Raw genomic sequence first — 20233 nt, 5'->3', positions numbered from 1 at the left:
GGTCACAAGAATAATAACAATAATAGCCAGGAAAATACAACATTAGGGATAGCCTATGTTATTGGTGAAAATCTAAAATTCAAAGAGAAGAAAAGAATCCACAGAGAGAAATAGGGGGGAGGAAAAGAACACTGGTGGCAAATATAAGGAATATAATCAACTAATCAGAGTAAACGCGGAAATACATCAGTGATATAGGAAACAACAATCTTAAGTAGATAAATCGCACATGATGGGACCTACGTGCCTATAAATGTATGAAGCTCCTCGTCAAGATTATGGCCAATATATATATGTATACATATATACATATATTACACAGCCACAGTTTTGGCTGTGTAGTTATGGTTAAGTTGCTGTTTCCATAGGGAGAGCACTTTTTGGGCGGCCTATAACTCCGCTCCCCCTGGACGAACCGTCACCAAACTTTGCAAAAAAATGTATATGGGCCACCCTGATTCTTTTTGCAAAGTTTGGTGATGTTTGGTCCAGGGGGGGAAAAGTTATAGGGGGGTCCCAAAACGTCTTTTTTTTCCCAGAGACTGAATGGGGGAAAAACTTTGCGCACGCCTACAGGCAAAACCGCTGGATGGATTTTCACCAAATTTGCGGCAAGGGCTTGGTCCAGAAAGAGTGCTATTGTAAATTTGGTGACAATCCGTGCAGTAGTTTTCTTTAAAACGACCAAAAAGTAGGACTAAAAAAATTAGTGATGTCTATGTCCGCTCCGCAGTCACACTTCCCTGTTCGCTCTGCGGACAAGATACCGATTGGCTAAGGGGGGGGCGTCATGACCGTGGACACGCAACATCTCTGCCGAATGGCTGCAGTGAGCCGTGTTCTGTGTCAGATTGTTTGGATGTTCCCGACATCTTGGATCTGCCGATAGCGCGGCGGCGACCAGCGGCAAAATGCTATTTCGGAAACTGTTTTGGTGTGTCAAAGTGCTTGGGGAGGTTCAGGGAGTAAGAGGTGGTGAAATACTGTATTTGTTCAGGCGGTAGGTGTTAATGATGTGTTCCCTATGCCCGCTTTGTTCGGGATGTTTGTAAGTACAGAAAATGAGGGGTCTCATAAGGATATTACTTCAGTCCGTGCTGTGCACAGGCAACTTGCAAATGTTCTAAGGACACGCGTGGTGTTAGCGAACATTGAAATTGAGTACTACATGCCGTAGTTAAAAAAGAATCTATTGGTGTGCTATTGATTTACACGCCGCCAGGGGTGTGACATGCTGCGGTGGTTGTGGCCAGGGCCTAGAGTCTTGGGTGCATGGCCGTAGGCCGTAGGCCATACTTCCAAGACACTAGGCCCTGGCCACAACCACCGCAGCATGTCACAGCAATGGATACATCTGTAATATTGCTTATCGATCAGATGGTTGTGGGGAGTGTGTAGAGTCGAGGGCCATTCACCCAAGAACAAAGTTATAAGCACTGGAGTTATAAGCCACTGCACACCCATACATTGAAATATCTATGGAGATACACCTAAGACTCTAGGCCCTGGCCACAACCACTGCAGCATATCAGAGCTATAGGTACACCCGTAGTATCGAACATCACTCAGGTGGTTGTGGGGAGGGTCTGCAGTCTTGGGTGCATGGCCGAAAGACATGCATCCAAGACCACATTTGTACGTAGTGTAGTTAGAAGCCACAATGGGTGTGATATGCTGTGGTCGTTGTGGCGGGACGTAGAGTCTTTGGTGCATGACCGAAGGCCATGCACCCAAGAACAAAGTTAGAAGCACTGGAGTTATAAGCCACTATGGGTTTTATATATTGCACACACATACATTGAAAAATCTATGCCCTTACACTCAAGACTCTAGCCTCTGGCCACAACTACTGCAGCATATTAGAGCTATAGGTACACCCGTAGTATCAAACATCATTCAGGTGGTTGTGGGGAGGGCCTAGCGTCTTGGTTGCTTGGCCGCAGGGTGTAGGTGGTAGGTTATACATCCAAGACGCTAGGCCCTGCCTACAGCCACTGCACCATATCACTGCCATAGATTAGACGTGTAGATTCCAATATGTATGACATGTGTGCAATTAAACTTACTGTTTACTTTGTTGAGAATCCATATATTTCTTACATGACTTTAGTACTTGGCGGAAATATCCATTTTAATTTCTATGATAAAAGAAAAGAGCATGTTAGTGTTTGTATTTTATGAAGACTTGTTACATTGTGCAATAGACATTTTAGCTTTTTTTTACCCTCATATTTAGTTTACAAACCAGTGTACTGTGCATTTTGCTCAGTTTCTGTGTTTGTTTTTCAAATCCTTGGGTCTTGGGGAAAAAATTCCTTGTCGGATTAAAAAAACCCTTGCTTTGCTATGCTACAAACTATTTATTTGTTGTCTTTGAGTGTTTCCTTGTTGTTTCTGATTAATGTTATGTCTGTTGGCTTGTTGCAGATTTTTAAAAACAGTTAGATACCTGTTAGCGTATTCTGACTGTTCATTTTTTGTTACGGATCTGTGGTATTCATTTATCTGTGTGGTTGTTATACACTCTTGGGCAGTTATTTACCTGTTGGCGTATTCTGTTTATAGTCTTTTACTTGAATTTTTGTTAATGTTGAAGTACACATTAGATATTAAATGTTGGCTTTAAGAAGATTAAATACTCATTTGTAAGATTAGCTAGCAATCTCTGCTTTAGAGTAATGGTGCTATCATTACATTCAAACCATCCACATTTCTTTTTAATGTATGCAGTGTAGTGACCTGCATTGGTTGTAACTCCTGCATGGTAGATTATACCTACTGTTGTAAAGGTTTTCTTTCCAAGTGACACATGACCGTGTGTGAGTTGTTTTTGGTACCATCTGCATTGTAACGTAGAAGCATAAGTATTATGTAGTTACTATGTGTTTGTATCAGTAAGGTGGAGCGATTATCTGAATTTCAAAAGCACATAATCTGCCATGGTTTGCATTCTGTACAAGTTGCTGAAATGGAATGGATTCACAATTAGGTATGGATACATACACAAATCACTCATTTGGGATTAGTTCCTGTATCTCATTGTTACAGAGAGTGCATGTATGTTTCCACATGTATGAAATCTGGAAGATTTCATTTATAGGTATGTTTTTGTTTTCCAGTACTTCTTGTGGATCTTCTTGTGAGTTTATAGTGAATCTCACTATTGCAGCACAGTAGTCCAATTCTTGCCTTATTCCGTGAACACTGTACGTGTTGTCAGGATTGTTTGTTGCGTTTCTATGAAGGAGTAACATTTGCAAACACAATTGGTCTGTACTGTGTAAGTAAATATTGTTAACAATTGGTGGCAATTGAAATAGAATATTCATTGCTACATTTGCATAGCAACTTACACCAGTTTCATTTGAAAATTTGAATGGACCAGCTAGTTCTGTCTCTGAGTGTTTTTTTTTCGGAATTTCTGTTCCTTCTTTGAAGAAGTACCTGATTTACTTTCCCTAATAGGTTCTTCTTTGCTTGTGGTAATTGATGATGTTTTAGCTTCTTTTGTTTTCTTTGAAGGATTTGCTGTCAGATTCTGTTGCATTTCTGTTTGAATTAGTTTTATTGTACCACGTTTTACTTTTTCTGGAAAACGATATGGTTTCAGATGGGGGGTGTACAGTGAACACAGTCTATTGTATTCTAAAATGCAAGGAATATCAGCGCTCAGTTTACTTGCATCAAAGTTGATTAGAAATAGACCGTCAAGTGTACGTAAGCGTGATAGTGCTACGTAGCTCATGCCTTCTTTAAAGAATGTGTTTCCTATATCTATCAATGCTTTGTCTAGGGTAAGACCATGGGATTTATGAATGGTGACTGCATATGCAAGAGTTAGAGAACATTTTTCTCTACGTAGATACATGTCTTTGAAGAGAAGGACTCAAGCAGTTGACCACCCTATCCTTTTCACTTCTGAAAGTTTGTCAAAGCGAATATTGACAAACTGAATGTTGTTGTCACGTGGGTATGTTTGAAAGCCAACAACTGTACCCAGTGCCCCATTAACTAGCCCTTGCTCCACGTCAAGCTTACGTTTAAGCATTACTCTACAATTTAAGGATAATTTTAATATTTTTTCCAACCCAGCTGTGTTTGAGATTGAATTTTGTAAGGTATTTAGGGCCTCATCATGAGTTGGGCGGTAACGCTGGCGGTATTACCGCTGGCGGTATTAGTCCTACCGCCAAACCCCACGGCGCTATTAGCACCGGATCACGGGTTTGGCGGTAATTGAATTCCCCATTCCCCACTGAGCCCATTCGGGAATGCCCCATTCCCCATTGGGCTCAATGGGGAATTTTCGTGCTCTTACCGCTGGTGGATTTACCGCCAGCGGTAATAGCGTGAATTTTCAGTGGATTTCCCCTCTGCTCAGAGCTGGGGAGAAATCCGCTGAAGCCCTGATTTGGCGGACCCTTAAATCCGGCGGTAATAGTAAAACCGCCGGATTTAAGGGTTACCACCAAACTCGTGATGAGGCCCTTAGTCTTGTTGTGCTTTGCTCACACATGGGTAGTGTCATACCATGTACGTCTAGTTTGTCTGTGGTGCAAATTTCTATTATTGATTGCATTTCTTTTTTTAACATTGTTTCATTGAATTTGAAACAGCTTGCAAGAGATGGCATTAAGGCCATACAATTGACATTTTTGTGATAATTGTTCCATAACATCAGTAGCACATGCGCTATCGCCATAAAGTGCATGAATGTGCCGGTTTTTCAATATTGCTTGAGCTTCTTGAGATAGTACACCAACTCTAATACTTTTTAAAATGTTCACGTAAGTGAGATCTGCAGATTGCTGCATGTTTTCTGTTAATTTTCTGTATTGGAAATGTTGCCAAAGGTTGACATTTCCTATGCTGTCAACAGTTTTACGGCAGAGTTTGTGTCCTATGGTTTTAAAAATAGGTTCACCTTTCACTGGTGTCAATTGTAGAAGATCTCCAAATCATGTGTTTCACTGCAAAGAGTTGTTCGTAGTTTGTTTTAAGTACTTCTTGCAATCTGAGGTCACTAAAAGCCAACATTAGGTTGGAGACCATGCTCACTTCATCTATTAGTAGCATTTTCATTTGTTTTAATACTCTGCGTAGTTCCATTGCAGCTTCTGCAGAAAGTTTGTAATAGTCTAATTTGTTTTGGTGTTCTACTGGATGGAGTAGTAATCAGTGTAAAGTGACACTGCTTATGTTGTAGGCAGCTAAACCTGTGGGGGCAGTTACAACAGCTGACAGTTTGTAGTTTGTGAATTGTTGAAGGAACTTGCTGATGATTTTGATTAAGGATGTTTTTCCTGACCCAGCTTCACCAATGACTTACAGCAGTATAGGTTTGCAATTTTGGCAGGCACATTCTTTATTTTCGTGTTGTACACCATGTGCAATTTGTTTTTTCAAAAATGGTCCGCCGATCTTTATTAAGTTTTGCTTGTAGTACAGTTAAGTCTAGTATATCTTCTTCATATTGACACATGCAAGTGTATTCATGGAATTAATGTGTGCCAAAAATTCTGCCGCAGAGGTGCCAAAACGTGCGAATCGCAGTGCAAGTGCGAAAATCGCAGGGAAACCAGCGCACATCGATTCATGGAAGTCTGTGCACGAGAAAAATATTGGATGTGCGCTGAAAACGTGCGCAGCGCACGCCGGCGCACAGGTCATCCAACGGCGTGCACCATGGCCACAGCGAAATCGCACATAGCGCGGCGCACATAACAAAAGTAGGCGGAACACTGGGCGTAACACTCGGAATGGGGAACAACGTGTGAAAATATGGGCGTCACGGGGGAAGTACAGGAGGCAAGTGCGCAGAACGCCCACACGCTTGCCTACAACTCGTATTCATGGAATCGAATAGGGCAAACCAGCGCACGGTCAAAGACGCGCACAGGGCCAAACAAGTCCGCCACAAGAAAGCAGGCGGTAGCGTCCCTGCACCTGAAATAAATGTGCGCCAAAATGTGCGCTTACAAAAGCACCTATTTATTTTTTTTTATTCGTAGTTGTTTTGGTCTTGATCACAATCTAGACCTTTCAACTTTTAAGAGAATTAAAAACCTTGTATACAAATTTAGAACAATTTACATACTTAACAAGTATACTAAGAAAAATAAATAGCAAAAAATAATTAGATCTTTTGCAGATAAGACGGATTAATACAATACTCTTCATAGAGTTTCATTAGTAAGTTTTACACATAAACTTACTCGTAATTCAATTTCTTAACAGTGCATACATCGGAATTTTGAGCTGCTGTAAATAGTTGACTACGGCATATCTCACTGCTTTTCTATTAGTATGAAATAATGCGACCCATAGCTTTTCTGAGGTCAAGATCTCTTGAGCCACAAACAAAGGTTCAAAATGGGTGCAGCGGAATGGTAGTAGGCTAGAACATTCTGTACATAAATGCCGAAGAGTTTCTGGTTGTTGACTGCAGAATCGGCAGGGTAATTGGCTATCACCATTGCCCCGCTGATTCGCCACCTCGTTGGTCAGCCACAGATTTAATCTGAACCTCATGAATCCATTCCGGTGGTTTAGGTTAGGAGATCTCACCATATAGTCGGCCACCTTATTATAGGATTTGAGTTCAAATGGACAAGCTTCAAAATGTTTGTAGTTTGTACATGCCAAGCGTGTTCGAATCCAGTCATCTTCCCAGATTTTTGATCTTGCTTTGCCTGGGTTTTCTAACAGTAAGGTTGGATGTATCTGGGCTTTCTTTATAATTGATTGGATTTTTTGTCGCCATGCTTTCGGGAAGGTATCCACAGAGTTCAATAGATACTTGGATATAGTATTGGTGATCCCTGTTGTTGTTTGATTTAGAAGGCATTTGCGATATAAGGCACATAGGTGCCATTTATAGATTGCATAGAGGGAGATTAACCCCAGCTCATGTCTTACAAGCGGCAAGGGCTGTGAAGTTGGTAATTGTAAGATTTGCCTCCAAAAACGCCCTTCTTTGGTGGCCCAATAGGTATATGACATAATATGTCGAGTCTCAGCACCATTCAGAATAACAGGTATGAGTTTCTGTTTATAGTATGTAACAATGGGTAAAAGAGAAAATTTACAATATCTCGCCTTGATGATCTTAGCTTGTGAGATACACATTTGGAGTTTGTGAAGCCCTCGTTTATCGTAGTGGTCATGGGCACACAAATTAGAGATGAGGAGGCCTAAATATACATATGTATTGGTGATGGTAATTCTGCTTGCCTGGAGAGGCCACTGATGTTGAGCTAGACTTTGTTTCTTAGTGCCAAATTGAACGACATTTGTCTTGGTAATGTTAATTGTTATGCCGTTTGTTCTTACATATATATCAAGGGCACCGAGTAACAAGCGTAGACCTTTAGGAGTGTGTGACATCAGAACCATATCGTCCGCATATAATAGGCATTGAATCTGACTTCCCATCAGTCTTGGGGAGTCAGATATCAATTTATTAAAGCTATGCTGGATGTCTGAAATAAAGAAATTAAATAAGGCTGAAGCTAGTAAACAGCCTTGCTTCAGACCTCTGGCTGTTGGAATAGGCGGAGTTAGTAGGCCATCATTGGTAAGTCGTGCTTGGATTGTAGTGTTAGTATATAATTGTATGATCCATTTTAATATGTGCCATGGACAGTCAGCATCTACCAGTTTCTTATACAACAGCTCTTGTGGCACCGCATCAAATGCCAACTGAAAATCGATGAAGGCAAGGTATAGGGGTTGTTTTCTTTGGTATGCACGGTGAGTAAGACTTGTCAGAGTGATGATATTTATACCAGTGCCCACGCCTTGCAAAAAGCCCGTTTGATGTGGATCTCGCAGATGACTCTTCTGCAGCCATATATTGAATTCTTTCAAAAGAAGTCTGGCAAATAACTTGCCAGGGCAATCCAATAATGCTATGGGCCTGTATGACCTAGGGTTTTCGTGATTACCTTTTTTGAATATCGGAAGAATAATAGATTTTTTCCAGGTTTCAGGGATGATACCAGATGTCAAGATTTGCTTGAAAATACGGTTAAGAATGCCTGCCCATTCATCAATATGCATTTTTAACATGGCATTGTGCAGCCCGTCTGGGCCTACTGCCCGAGATGAGCTCAGTTTCAAGATAGATAGCCTAATATCATCAATGTCAAACGTAAGTTCCTTTGAGACTATAGGTATAGCTTCTGATAATACAACTGCCATGTTTCAGATGCAATCGAGTTAATTTGGGCTACGTGTTGCGGGATATCAGCTGTACGGTTGAGGAGCGCCCAAATGCCAGCTGTAGATTTTGTGACTAGTTGTTTGAGCATGGCTGTCCCCTCAGCTTCATACCTCTTTGCTCTTTTTACTCTGAGCCATTTTTTGTAGTTTTGCTTGGCTGCTCTGATTTTTCTAGCCATATCAGAGCTCTGTGCTAATTTAATATATCGAATTTCATGTCTTAGATCAGATTTACGATGTGTAATTTCTGAGTCATGGGTATGTTTATGCCGCTGTTTAATGTGCCCAGTGTTAGAACTGACTCGGGAAAACATCTTAATGGCAGTTGTATAGTCTTTGACCACATTATTAGGCTGGAACATCGTTTCAAGGTTATGGTCTAGAGTTCTCAATTTCTCTTTGTTCCATGACAGTCTGTTTCTCCCGTTATTCACAACAGTGCCAATTGTATTCATATTATGCCAATGCATCACTTGAGTATCCATGATCTGTAATGACAACTTAAGTTTACAATGATCACTTAGGTCAGTGTTGATCACTCGGAACTCTTGGATTGAGTTGAAATTTCTGCCATTGACATGAATATAATCAATTATTGCACTCTGGGCACCCCTCCGCCAGGTGGGCCAGGTGGGCTGGGCAGGGCAATCACCTCTCACGTTGCCATTTAACATGACAAAATTACGGTCCTCCATAATTGAGGACCATTTCATTTCATCTTCTGATATAGGGGTGACCTCCTCAGAGATAAGATGTAGATTAAGGTCACCTAATATCAAGGTGTGCGTCAGAGTGGGATCAATAGCAAGAATATCTAGTATTTCTTCAAGCTGTTTGAAGAAGTCTTCTGGGCCTATTGTGTTATGACTCCAATAGATGTTAACAATCGCTATTTTTTGCTATTTAACGTTGATGTAAATAAGCGTGACATATGGCCCTGCAATGTTGAGGTATTATTCATTGATTCTTGAGAGAGGACACATCCTATGTCAAATAAGGCCATTCTAGCCTGCCACAAGATGTCAGCTACCAAAGAAGATCGAATATATAGGCGGGCAGCAGACAGGTCAGTATGATCTATGAACTCAATTTGATTAATATCCAAGGATGAAATGGCCGACAAAGCAGGAATTTCTGCACAGATGTTAAGAATGCTAGATCGATTCAAATCATAAGATTTGAATGGTGTTTCTCTGCATTTTATTATAAAGCGATGATGATGTGGCTCTTGCTTGGCTTTAGTTTGCAGAGGTCGGTCTCTTGTCACCATTGGGGGCCTTCTCGAAGAGTGGGCCCGTTTGTCTTGGTGATTAGGAATGGTTGTCAGGGGCCCCTGTATTAGGGGCTTGAGCGAGGGAAACTCTTTCCCTGTCAGTTTGGCTGAGTGACACTCATTTGATTGATGGAAAAAAGCTTCGATGGAGGTTTTAATCTCTTCACGTAATTCTTGTCGAGAGACTGCAGCCTGATTAGGAACAAGGGGGAGAGGATGAACAGGATTCAAGGGTGGGGGTAACGCAGTTGCCTCAGAGTTAAAATTGGCAGTACGTGTGAAATATGCCTCCACGGAGGTTCTAATTTGATCCTCCACATCTTTTGAAGAACAGTCATCTTTTAATAGGACTAGCTGCACCTCCGAGTTCTTGGTTAATTGGCTATCCGACTGCAAGTTTTGTCTCGTTTTAGATTGTGTAAAGTAAGTCTTAATTTGGTCACCTGTAGGTGTTGGAGGCACAGTATTAGGATGTTCTTGTCTCGGTACGTGTGAAGAGTTATTTGGTAATAATTTCAGAAAAGGTTCAATGGATTTCTGTATCTGAGTTTGTATGGCCAATAATATGGGGGCACTCTGGGCTCCAGCTGAATGATTAAAAGACTCTGTTATTGCTGTTGCACCAATAAGTGAAAAGACTGGAGATGTTATTTTAGAGGTTTTTGACTGAGTTTTTTGTTGTTTATCGTTATGTTCAACCATCTGGATTAAATCATCCAGGGGCTTATGTGAAACAATGGGTGCAGTCAAATCAATTGCCTCAGGTTTCTCGGGAAAGCCATCAGATATTGCAATGCTCGTCTGATCTCCTGGTGAGTCTACAGGATTTTTCCGTTTTTTCCCCATCATTGGTTTCACGGCAGGATTTTTAAAGTTAACAGATTGAAGTTTTCTTCTTTTGGTGGGCCTTGATGTTATAGATTTAGTAGAGGCCGAACTAAAAACTTCGAACATGTTCTTTGTCGTTAAGGTACTAGAAGATTGACTTGTTTGTAAATTAATAACAGGTGCAGGGGCATCTTCCTTGCCATTTGAAAGTTCTACAGCAGTAGGCGCAAGGGCAAGGACTTCTTTGGGCCTAGTTGATGATACTATAGCGGGGCCATCTAGCGCCTTATTGGGGCTATCAACAGTGATACTGCCTCCAATTGTACTAGAGGGTTGACCAAGAAACGGCTGCATAGGCAGATTGGGTTGGATTGCTTGCGTTTCTGTATGTGGGATGCAATCACTCTCAAACGTTTGTGTGGAAACTGTATATGTGGTTTTTGGTCTTCTTGATTCGAGGTTCTGATCAAAATGATTGGGTTGTATTAGTCTTTTAGAATGGGAAGATAGCAGATGTTCAAGACTAGTGGACTGTTTTGAGACTTTTGCATCCAATCCTTCGTATAGTTTTGCCACAGCTAGCAGGGCTGTGTTCATCGCAGCCAATGTGTTGTTTAGGGCAGCGGCCTCTGGAAATGAATGTCTCTCCCTATGGATGGGATTGAGAAAAAAATCAGAAACTCGCGTGCCCTGATCAAAACATGGTTGTCTCGGGGTGGGTGCTATAAAGGAGTCAACTTCTTCACTTGGTTCAATGGCTGGGACCGGGTGTGTTGTAGGAGAGGCCATTAGTTCTACTATTATTGTGTTGTTTTGGGGTAACACTGGTGATAATGTTTCGCCAATTGTGCCAAAAAGATTATCGGGATCTTGTTCTAATTGGATTAGATCACCGGTATTAGAACACACATATAGCACCTCCTCTGAACGTTCCTCAGTACGATTCGAGAGGTTCATATATTCAAGATCCTCTTCCTCTATTTCTCCAATCATGGTTAGATGAGTATGAGCCTGCCTCAACTTATGTTGTGCTAAGACTGAACATTGAACTGGTTGTGGTACGGTGTCTCCCAGAAAAAGAGTTGTGACAGGTCGTAAATCACCTGCAATACAAGCTGCGATTAGCGTGTTATCAGTGGGAGCACCATGTATATTAAGTTCTTCAGTTACTGTTTCAGAGGGCACTGTAGTGCTGGACATAGAAGCTATCGAGCCAGACGGCTGGGATGGATCAGTTTGACACAATTGGATGTCATCGGGAAGTGATTGAGTGCGCTGTGTTATGGCGCGCTCCACACCTAGTAAGAGACTAGTTAACCGGGGCTGGAGTAGAGTTTTCCTCATGGCGTTCTCACGTCTTGCCTCCATCAGCTTCATGTGAGTCTCTAAAATGGGGGGCATGCTGGTGGTCAATGTATAAGGAATCATGCAGGTTACCTCTAACTTGTAAATGAGTTAAACAATATAAAAAGAAAAAAAAGGTATAGAATTTAAACTAATAAATAAGTACCTAGTACCTGGGAGCTGGACCGCGCGACCCGCGAACAGCCAACAGTACTTGAAGTACTTGGCGAGTGCGCGCGCGGGTGCGCTATGACGTTGGTATATGTAGGGCAGGGCCGAGCAGGCAGGCCTGTGAAAGGGGCGTGGGTGGTGTCTGCTGTCTCCTTTAAAATAAACACAAAAAAAAATACTATCAGTATCCTACAGGGGCAAGTAGTAACACCAAAATACAACGTGCCCAACTTAGTTGTTAACTATAAATGTACACACATCAAGCTCAACGTTGTTACTAGTTGAAAAAATAGACACTGTAAGCTCAACGTTGTTACTAATAAAAAGTGCACATACGGCGTGCACAGCAGGGTTGCTAGTTAGGCGTGCACAATGGCACACATGCGCAAAACACAGTCACCTCTGTTGCTTTCTAATAGTCCAGGCAGTTCAGGTGCTGCAGAAAAAGACGTCCTCCTGCTGGAAATGCGAGGTTCGTGCGGCAGCAGATTGCTGTAAAATCCGAACAGCGAAAGACAGGAAGCACTCCGGAATCAGTTCCTGAGAAGCGCCTATATACAGCTATGATGAATGATCCATACTGTGACCCACTAGGACAAATGAGGTGCAAAGGTGTACCGACAAGCACGGACACCCGCTGTGTGAAAAATAGCGTGTGCGTGTATTTTGGGGTGCGCGGGAAGTTCCACACGCGATTGGCCTGGGTACGTGTATTTCGGGGTGCGCGTGAAGTTTCACACACGATTTCAGCAGGGTACGTGTATTCCAAGGTGCGCGGGAAGTTTCACACGCAAATTTGCAGGGTACGTGTATTTCGGTGTGCGCGTGAAGTTCCACACGCGATTCCGGCAGGGTTCGTGTACTCCGGGTGCGCAGGAAATTCCACACGCAAATCCAGCAGCCTACGTGTATTTCGGGGGTGCCGGGGGGTCCTACACCTGAATTGGCCGTGTGGGTCCTCCCAGCTGTTCCCTCTACACCCTCCACGGACCCTGCAGGCGGCCCACACCACAGGGGATTACCCTGAACCCCTGCACATGTCCCTCAGGCAGCCCATCCACCTTGGCCATGCCCCCCAGCCAACCCACATGTCACCTTGCACTACTGCCCACCAACGCATGTCTCCCAGCACCCCCACCCCCCAGCATCCAGGGGCACCGTCCACCAGGACCCCACTCATGTCTCCCAGCACCCCCACCCTCCAGCAGTCAGGGGCACCCTCCACCAGGCCCCCACTCATGTCCAACTCATGTCCCCCTGCACCCCCACCCCCCAGCATCCAGGGGCACCCTCCACCGGGCCCCACTCATGTCCAACTCATGTCCCCCTGCACCCCCACACCCCAGCAGTCAGGGGCACCACCCACCAGGCCCCCACTCATGTCTCCCAGCACCACCACCCCCCAGCATCCAGGGGCACCCTCCACCAGGCCCCCATTCATGTCTCCAGTACCCCCACCCCCCAGCATCCAGGGGCACCCTCCACAAGGCCCCCACTCATGTCTCCCTGCACCCCCACCCCCAAGCATCCAGGGGCACCCCCCACCAGGCCCCCACTCATGTCTCCCACCCCCCAGCAGTCAGGGGCACCCTCCACCAGGCCCCCACTCATGTCTCCCAGCACCCCCACCCCCCAGCATCCAGGGGCACCCTCCACCAGGCCCCCACTCATGTCTCCCAGCACCCCCAACCCCCAGCATCCAGGTGCACCCTCCACCAGGCCCCCACTCATGTCTCCCAGCACCCCCACCCCCCAGCATCCAGGGGCACCCTCCACCAGGCCCCACTCATGTCCAACTCATGTCCCCCTGCACCCCCACACCCCAGCAGTCAGGGGCACCGTCCACCAGGCCCCCACTCATGTCTCCCAGCACCCCCACCCCCCAGCATCCAGGGGCACCCTCCACAAGGCCCCCACTCATGTCTCCCTGCACCCCCACCCCCCAGCATCCAGGGGCACCCTCCACCAGGCCCCCACTCATGTCTACCTGCACCCCCCCAGCATCCAGGGGCACCCTCCACCAGGCCCCCACTCATGTTCAACTCATGTCCCCCTGCACCGCCACCCCCCAGCAGTCAGGGGCACCCTCCACCAGGCCCCACTCATGTCCAACTCATGTCCCCCTGCAACCCCACCCCCCAGCATCCAGGGGCACCCTCCACCAGGCCCCCACTCATGTTTCCAGCACCCCCACCCCCCAGCATCCAGGGGCACCCTCCACCAGGCCCCCACTCATGTCTCCCTGCACCCCCACCCCCCAGCATCCAGGGGCACCCCCCACCAGGCCCCCACTCATGTCTCCCACCCCCCAACAGTCAGGGGCACCCTCCACCAGGCCCCACTCATGTCCAACTCATGTCCCCCTGCACCCCCACCCCCCACCATCCAGGGGCACCCTCCACCAGGCCCCCACTCATGTCTCCCTGCACCCCCACCCCCAAGCATCCAGGGGCACCCCCACATGCCCCACTCATGTCTCCCTCCCCCCAGCAGTCAGGGGCACCCTCCACCAGGCCCCCCACTCATGTCTCCCTGCACCCCCCAGCATCCAGGGGCACCCTCCACCAGGCCCCACTCATGTCTCCCAGCACCCCCACCCCCCAGCATCCACGGGCACCCTCCACCAGGCCCCACTCATGTCCAACTCATGTCCCCCTTCACCCCCACACCCCAGCAGTCAGGGGCACCGTCCACCAGGCCCCCACTCATGTCTCCCAGCACCCCCACCCCCCAGCATCCAGGGGCACCCTCCACCAGGCCCCCACTCATGTCTCCTTGCACCCCCACCCACCAGCATCCAGGGGCACCCTCCACCAGGCCCCCACTCATGTCCAACTCATGTCCCCCTGCACCCCCACACCCCAGCAGTCAGGGGCACCCTCCACCAGGCCCCACTCATGTCCAACTTATGTCCCCCTGCACCCCCACCCCCCAGCATCCAGGGGCACCCTCCACCAGCCCCCACTCATGTCTCCCTGCACCACCACCGCCCAGCAGTGCGATTTGCCTGGGTACGTGTACTTCAGGGGTGCACGGGTAGTCTTACACGCGATATCAGCAGGGTACGTGTATTACAGGGTTTGCGTTAACTTCCACACGCGATATCAGCAGGGCACGTGTATTACGGGGTTCGTGTTAACTTCCACACGCGATATCAGCAGGGTACGTGTATTACGGGGTTCGCATTAACTGCCACACGCGATATCAGCAGGGTAGGTGTAATACGGGTTCGCATGAACTTCCACATGCGACTGGGCCTGGGAGAGCGTGTTACGTGTATTCCTGGGGTGGGCGGGAATATTCACTCGCGACTGGGCCTGGGAGAGCGTGTTACGTGTATTCCTGGGGTGGGCAGGAAGATTTACACGGTCGCCTACAACGCGCCAAAAAAAAAAGGTCCAATCCGGAAACACGTACGCCAGCATGAAGCAGGCGCACGTCCCGCGCAGCATAAAAGTGTGCGCAAACAACAAACAAGCTCAGACGCCAGGATGAATATACCGTTCCTAGCAGCAGTGGCCGTGGGATACCGCAGGAGAAGGAGGAGGATAGTCAGGGCCAGAATCTTCACACCGAGAACTAGCCTTTTTGGTATGCCTGATGACCAGGTGTATGGGAGGTACAGGTTTCCACCTCACATAATACTCGACCTGGTCAGTGAGTGGGAGGATGACCTCACATCACCCACCCTGTGCTCCCAAGCACTGAGCCCCCTGGAGAAGGTCCTCAATGTACTGCACTTCTTGGCTACCGGATCATTTCAGCGGACAAGTGCCATAGTGGGGGGGGTGTCACAGGCCACGCAGTCACGGTGCCTACACCAGGTGTTGGCCATCATCACTGCACACCCATCAGTCCGCAGGCACCTATACCTGCCCAGAACACCTGCAGAAAGGCAGGCTGTCAGCCAGGATTTCTACAGGGTGGCACAATTCCCCAAAGTGCTAGGTGCCATTGATTGCACCCATGTGGCTCTACGTCCCCCCAGGGCATCTGAGCACATCTATCGAAACCGCAAGCACTGGCATTCCATCAACGTCCAGGTAGTATGTGATGCCAAGGGAATCATCACCTCAGTATATGCCAACTATCCAGGGTCCACCCACGACAGCTTCATTTACAGGATGTGAACCCTAAACCGGGACATGGAAGCTGGGCGGCATTGGCGATGCATGGCTGCTTGGTGAGTATAAATGCCACAGCACATGCATGCAAGACAGATACAGAGTAATGTCACTACCCCACTAATGATCCCCATCACCACCTCCCCAGGGGAAAGTGCCTACCCTCTGAGCACCCACATGATGACTCCAATTCGGAACCCCATCACGCCTCCCGAGGTAAGATACAACACAGCCCATATTGCAACCTGGGGCATAGTGGAGCGCACATTCGAAGTGCTCAAGTCACGCTTTCGCTCCCTTGACCGTTCTGGCGGGCAGCTGTTATACGCTCCCCCAGTAGTGTGCAGGATCATAGTGGCAGCATGTGTCCTGCACAATGTTGCAACACGCCGGGCCTGGCTGTGGACATGGTGGTGCCCCCACATCCCCAACCACATACACGCCCGCTGCGCATGGGAGGGGGAAGGGCACAGGGTGAGGCAGCCCGTACGCAGCTGGTGGCTAATTACTTCACATAGAAATCACACCCCTGTGGAGTGCACACAGCCCTGGCACATACCATCTGACAATCAATGATGACTCAATCTGACAATTCTGATGAATTAAGGGACAGTCAACTGTCAGAAGCATAGCAGCCTGAGATTTTTCACCTGGAAGTGTCACAATGTGTGCATCCCTACCTACACAAACACCACCAATGCAGTGTCATCAAAAGACACACTTCTATGCAGCAAAAATGAATACCCACTTGCTAAATACAACATGAGAACAGTGCCATGTCACCCAACCCCTCCCCGGCACCGCCACACAACACACCATGGCATGTCATGCTATGTGAGAGCAAACAAATTAATCCCCACAACATGACACAAGTGTCACAAACTACAGTGTCCCTAATCGAAACTGGCCACACATGAAATGCTCACAGTAATGCAGGACCAACAACACACATTACCAAATATTTACCAATAATACTAATCACCTACACAACCTCCAACCAACCATAAACATGACAGTACGGATTAAAAAAATTGGTAGTCTCACTACCTGATAATGCCAGCACTTCGAACACTTCCAACTGTACAGTATTAGCGCCACACAAAAGTGTAGGTGCACTGCTTACAACATGGACTCCATTTCCAAAGTAGACTGCCTTGTGAACATCACAGGATTTGAACTAGTAGACCAAATACAAAGATGACGGAGTACACAAATGGTTTTAGCTTGGTTTACAATTCCCAAGTTTATTTTCTTTAATTATGCAAAAAATGCTATATCAAAAAATATATATATTCGACATTTCATATAATTCTGTGGCCCATGCTCTTAATTCATTCATTCACATTTATACTTTCTTCATCAATCTCTCGTTCTGCACTTCATACTTTGAAAAAATGGTCTGTATATAAAAAACAGTAAAAACATCTGTTATCTCTACATATGTTTACAATTCATTGTGAAAAACATCCCCACCAATTTGGGGTATTACACAAGTCTGTGTTCTGTTATTCCCACAGTTCTCACGTCGACACGTGTTTCAGTTGCTCTCAGCGAGCATCAACATTAATACTCTCTTTGTATGGCAACCTTCTTCAGGACAAAACAACCCATTTTTCAGGCACATGTATTGACTTGGGCCACACCATCTCCTATCCTGATGGGGTCAGGAGGGACAGTGGAATCTGGAGGCCAATAGTCCTCTCGTTCAAGGTAGCAACAGCCACAACTTCCCAGGTGGGTTCATGCAAGACGTGATGTTCTATGGATGAAATGTCTGAGGCGGAGGCTTATAATTCCAAAGCTATCCTTCTGTCAACGCCTTTTCTTCTGGTTCATGAATCCGATTCTCGCCGTCTCTGCGAGCATATACTTTTCAAGTCCGCTTTCTATGAACATGAACACGAGGATTCGTGTGGATGGTACTCACGACCCCGCTGGCTGCTGTATGCGTTATTTTGGTGCAGGCAGGAAAGAAAATCTGAGACGGCGAGAATCGGATTCATGAACCAGAAGAAAAGGCGTTGACAGAAGGATAGCTTTGGAATTATAAGCCTCCGCCTCCATAGAACATCACGTCTTGCATGAACCCACCTGGGAAGTTGTGGCTGTTGCTACCTTGAACGAGAGGACTATTGGCCTCCAGATTCCACTGTCCCTCCTGACCCCATCAGGATAGGAGATGGTGTGGCCCAAGTCAATACATGTGCCTGAAAAATGGGTTGTTTTGCCCTGAAGAAGGTTGCCATACAAAGAGAGTATTAATGTTGATGCTCGCTGAGAGCAACTGAAACACGTGTCGACGTGAGAACTGTGGGAATAACAGAACACAGACTTGTGTAATACCCCAAATTGGTGGGGATGTTTTTCACAATGAATTGTAAACATATGTAGAGATAACAGATGTTTTTACTGTTTTTTATATACAGACCATTTTTTCAAAGTATGAAGTGCAGAACGAGAGATTGATGAAGAAAGTATAAATGTGAATGAATGAATTAAGAGCATGGGCCACAGAATTATATGAAATGTCGAATATATATATTTTTTGATATAGCATTTTTTGCATAATTAAAGAAAATAAACTTGGGAATTGTAAACCAAGCTAAAACCATTTGTGTACTCCGTCATCTTTGTATTTGGTCTACTAGTTCAAATCCTGTGATATTTTTGTTAGATTGACCTGTAGAACTAGGGACTTTAAAACAGGTACCCCTTCTCTTTATTGGACTGCCTTGTGAAGACATGAGAAATGGACCTGCAAATTAGGAGGATGAGATGGATGCAGAGGCACATATCAATACACCATGCAGTGTACAATACAACAACAATATGCACTAGGAATGTATACACAGTATAGACTACAGACTGCCCACACATCAAATGGGAGTCCAACGTCACTGTGTAAGTCAATGTCACTTGGGCACACCCTTTGCAAGCCCATGGAAACGGGAAACAGGAGGGGTGTGTGTCACACAAACCCAAGCATCTAACCCAAATTCATGACAAGCCTGCATGTGCCCAGCCACAATACAGCGTATGCCCACGGGAGCCACACAAGGCAACACACTGTCAAAAAAAGTCAAAAATCAAAAATCAAAAATCAGAAATGGCCATGAATGGGCCAGGGGGGTGGGGGAGGCCACCCAGGAGGTCCGAGGACAGGGTGCACACCAAAACCCACCTCTGTGGATCTTGCTGGAAAAAAAACACCTCCATGGGCTCATGGCCTGCACGGCTAGCCTATTGTGAGAGATTCGCTGTTGTTGCTCTCCTCACCCTCTGCCGCTGCATCAGGAGGTGGTGGTACTATGGGAGGCAGCCCACGCAAAGCCCTAGTCTGGTCCTCCATGGCAGCAAGCATGCGGGTGTGGAAGGTCTGGTTCTGGAGGATAATCGTGCAGAGGTCCCAATGCAACAACTCACGGGATGCCCGGACCTCCTCCCTAGTTGCCTGCATCTCAGCTGAGAATGTACGTGTGAGCCGCTCCAGCTGCTGTTCTGTCCTCGTGTCAGTTGAAGCCTCAAGCTCAACAAGAGTCACCCTGAGCTGACGGAGTTCCACCCTCAGGGCTTCCCTGTGGCCCTGAGACTCAATAGAAATGGCTTCCCGCAGAGTCTCCAGTGCCGCCCGCCTGTCCCTGTTGGACGCCAACATGTCCTCCCTGTGTAACTGGCAAATGGAGTCTGTTGCCTGCTGTAGTTGTTCCATCAGCCTTTCTTGGGGGACAATGGAAGTGGCCACCCTATCCATGGCCTGAGCCATCATCTCAGATGATGCTGCCTGTTGGTTTGCCATACCGTATATGGATTGCTCCCATGCGGTATTGTCAGGTGGCGTACGGCCACCGCGTCGGCGGGCACCACACCTGTCTGGGGCAAGGCAAACTGCGCCTTGCTGTGCCGGCACTGCCTGAGGCTGCAGGACTGCATTCCCCCTTTGATCTGCTGGCCCAGGAACAGGATCAGATGTTGCGGAGTGTGACCCTGCATCCGTAACCACCAAAGGCGGACCTACCAACACTGACATCCCCATTGAGGGTTCTACCCATGGTGCAGGTGGGTTGGACAGTACAGAATCCCTCCCAGAAACACTTACCTGCGACCGCACATAGGTCTCATCATCCGAATCGACACCTGAATAGAGCTTGGGGGAGGTGCACCCTGAGACACCCCTTGAGATGATGATCTGCAGCAAGTGTGGGTTCTCACCCACCACCACACCACGTCCCTCACTGGTGCCCGGTCGGGCCTAAGACCCCTCCTGGGTCTG

The sequence above is a fragment of the Ambystoma mexicanum genome, chromosome 13, assembly GCF_040938575.1.
Source record: "Ambystoma mexicanum isolate Mex_15411 chromosome 13, UKY_AmexF1_1, whole genome shotgun sequence".
Lineage (NCBI taxonomy): Eukaryota > Metazoa > Chordata > Amphibia > Caudata > Ambystomatidae > Ambystoma > Ambystoma mexicanum.
Note: the sequence above shows the minus strand (reverse complement) of the source record.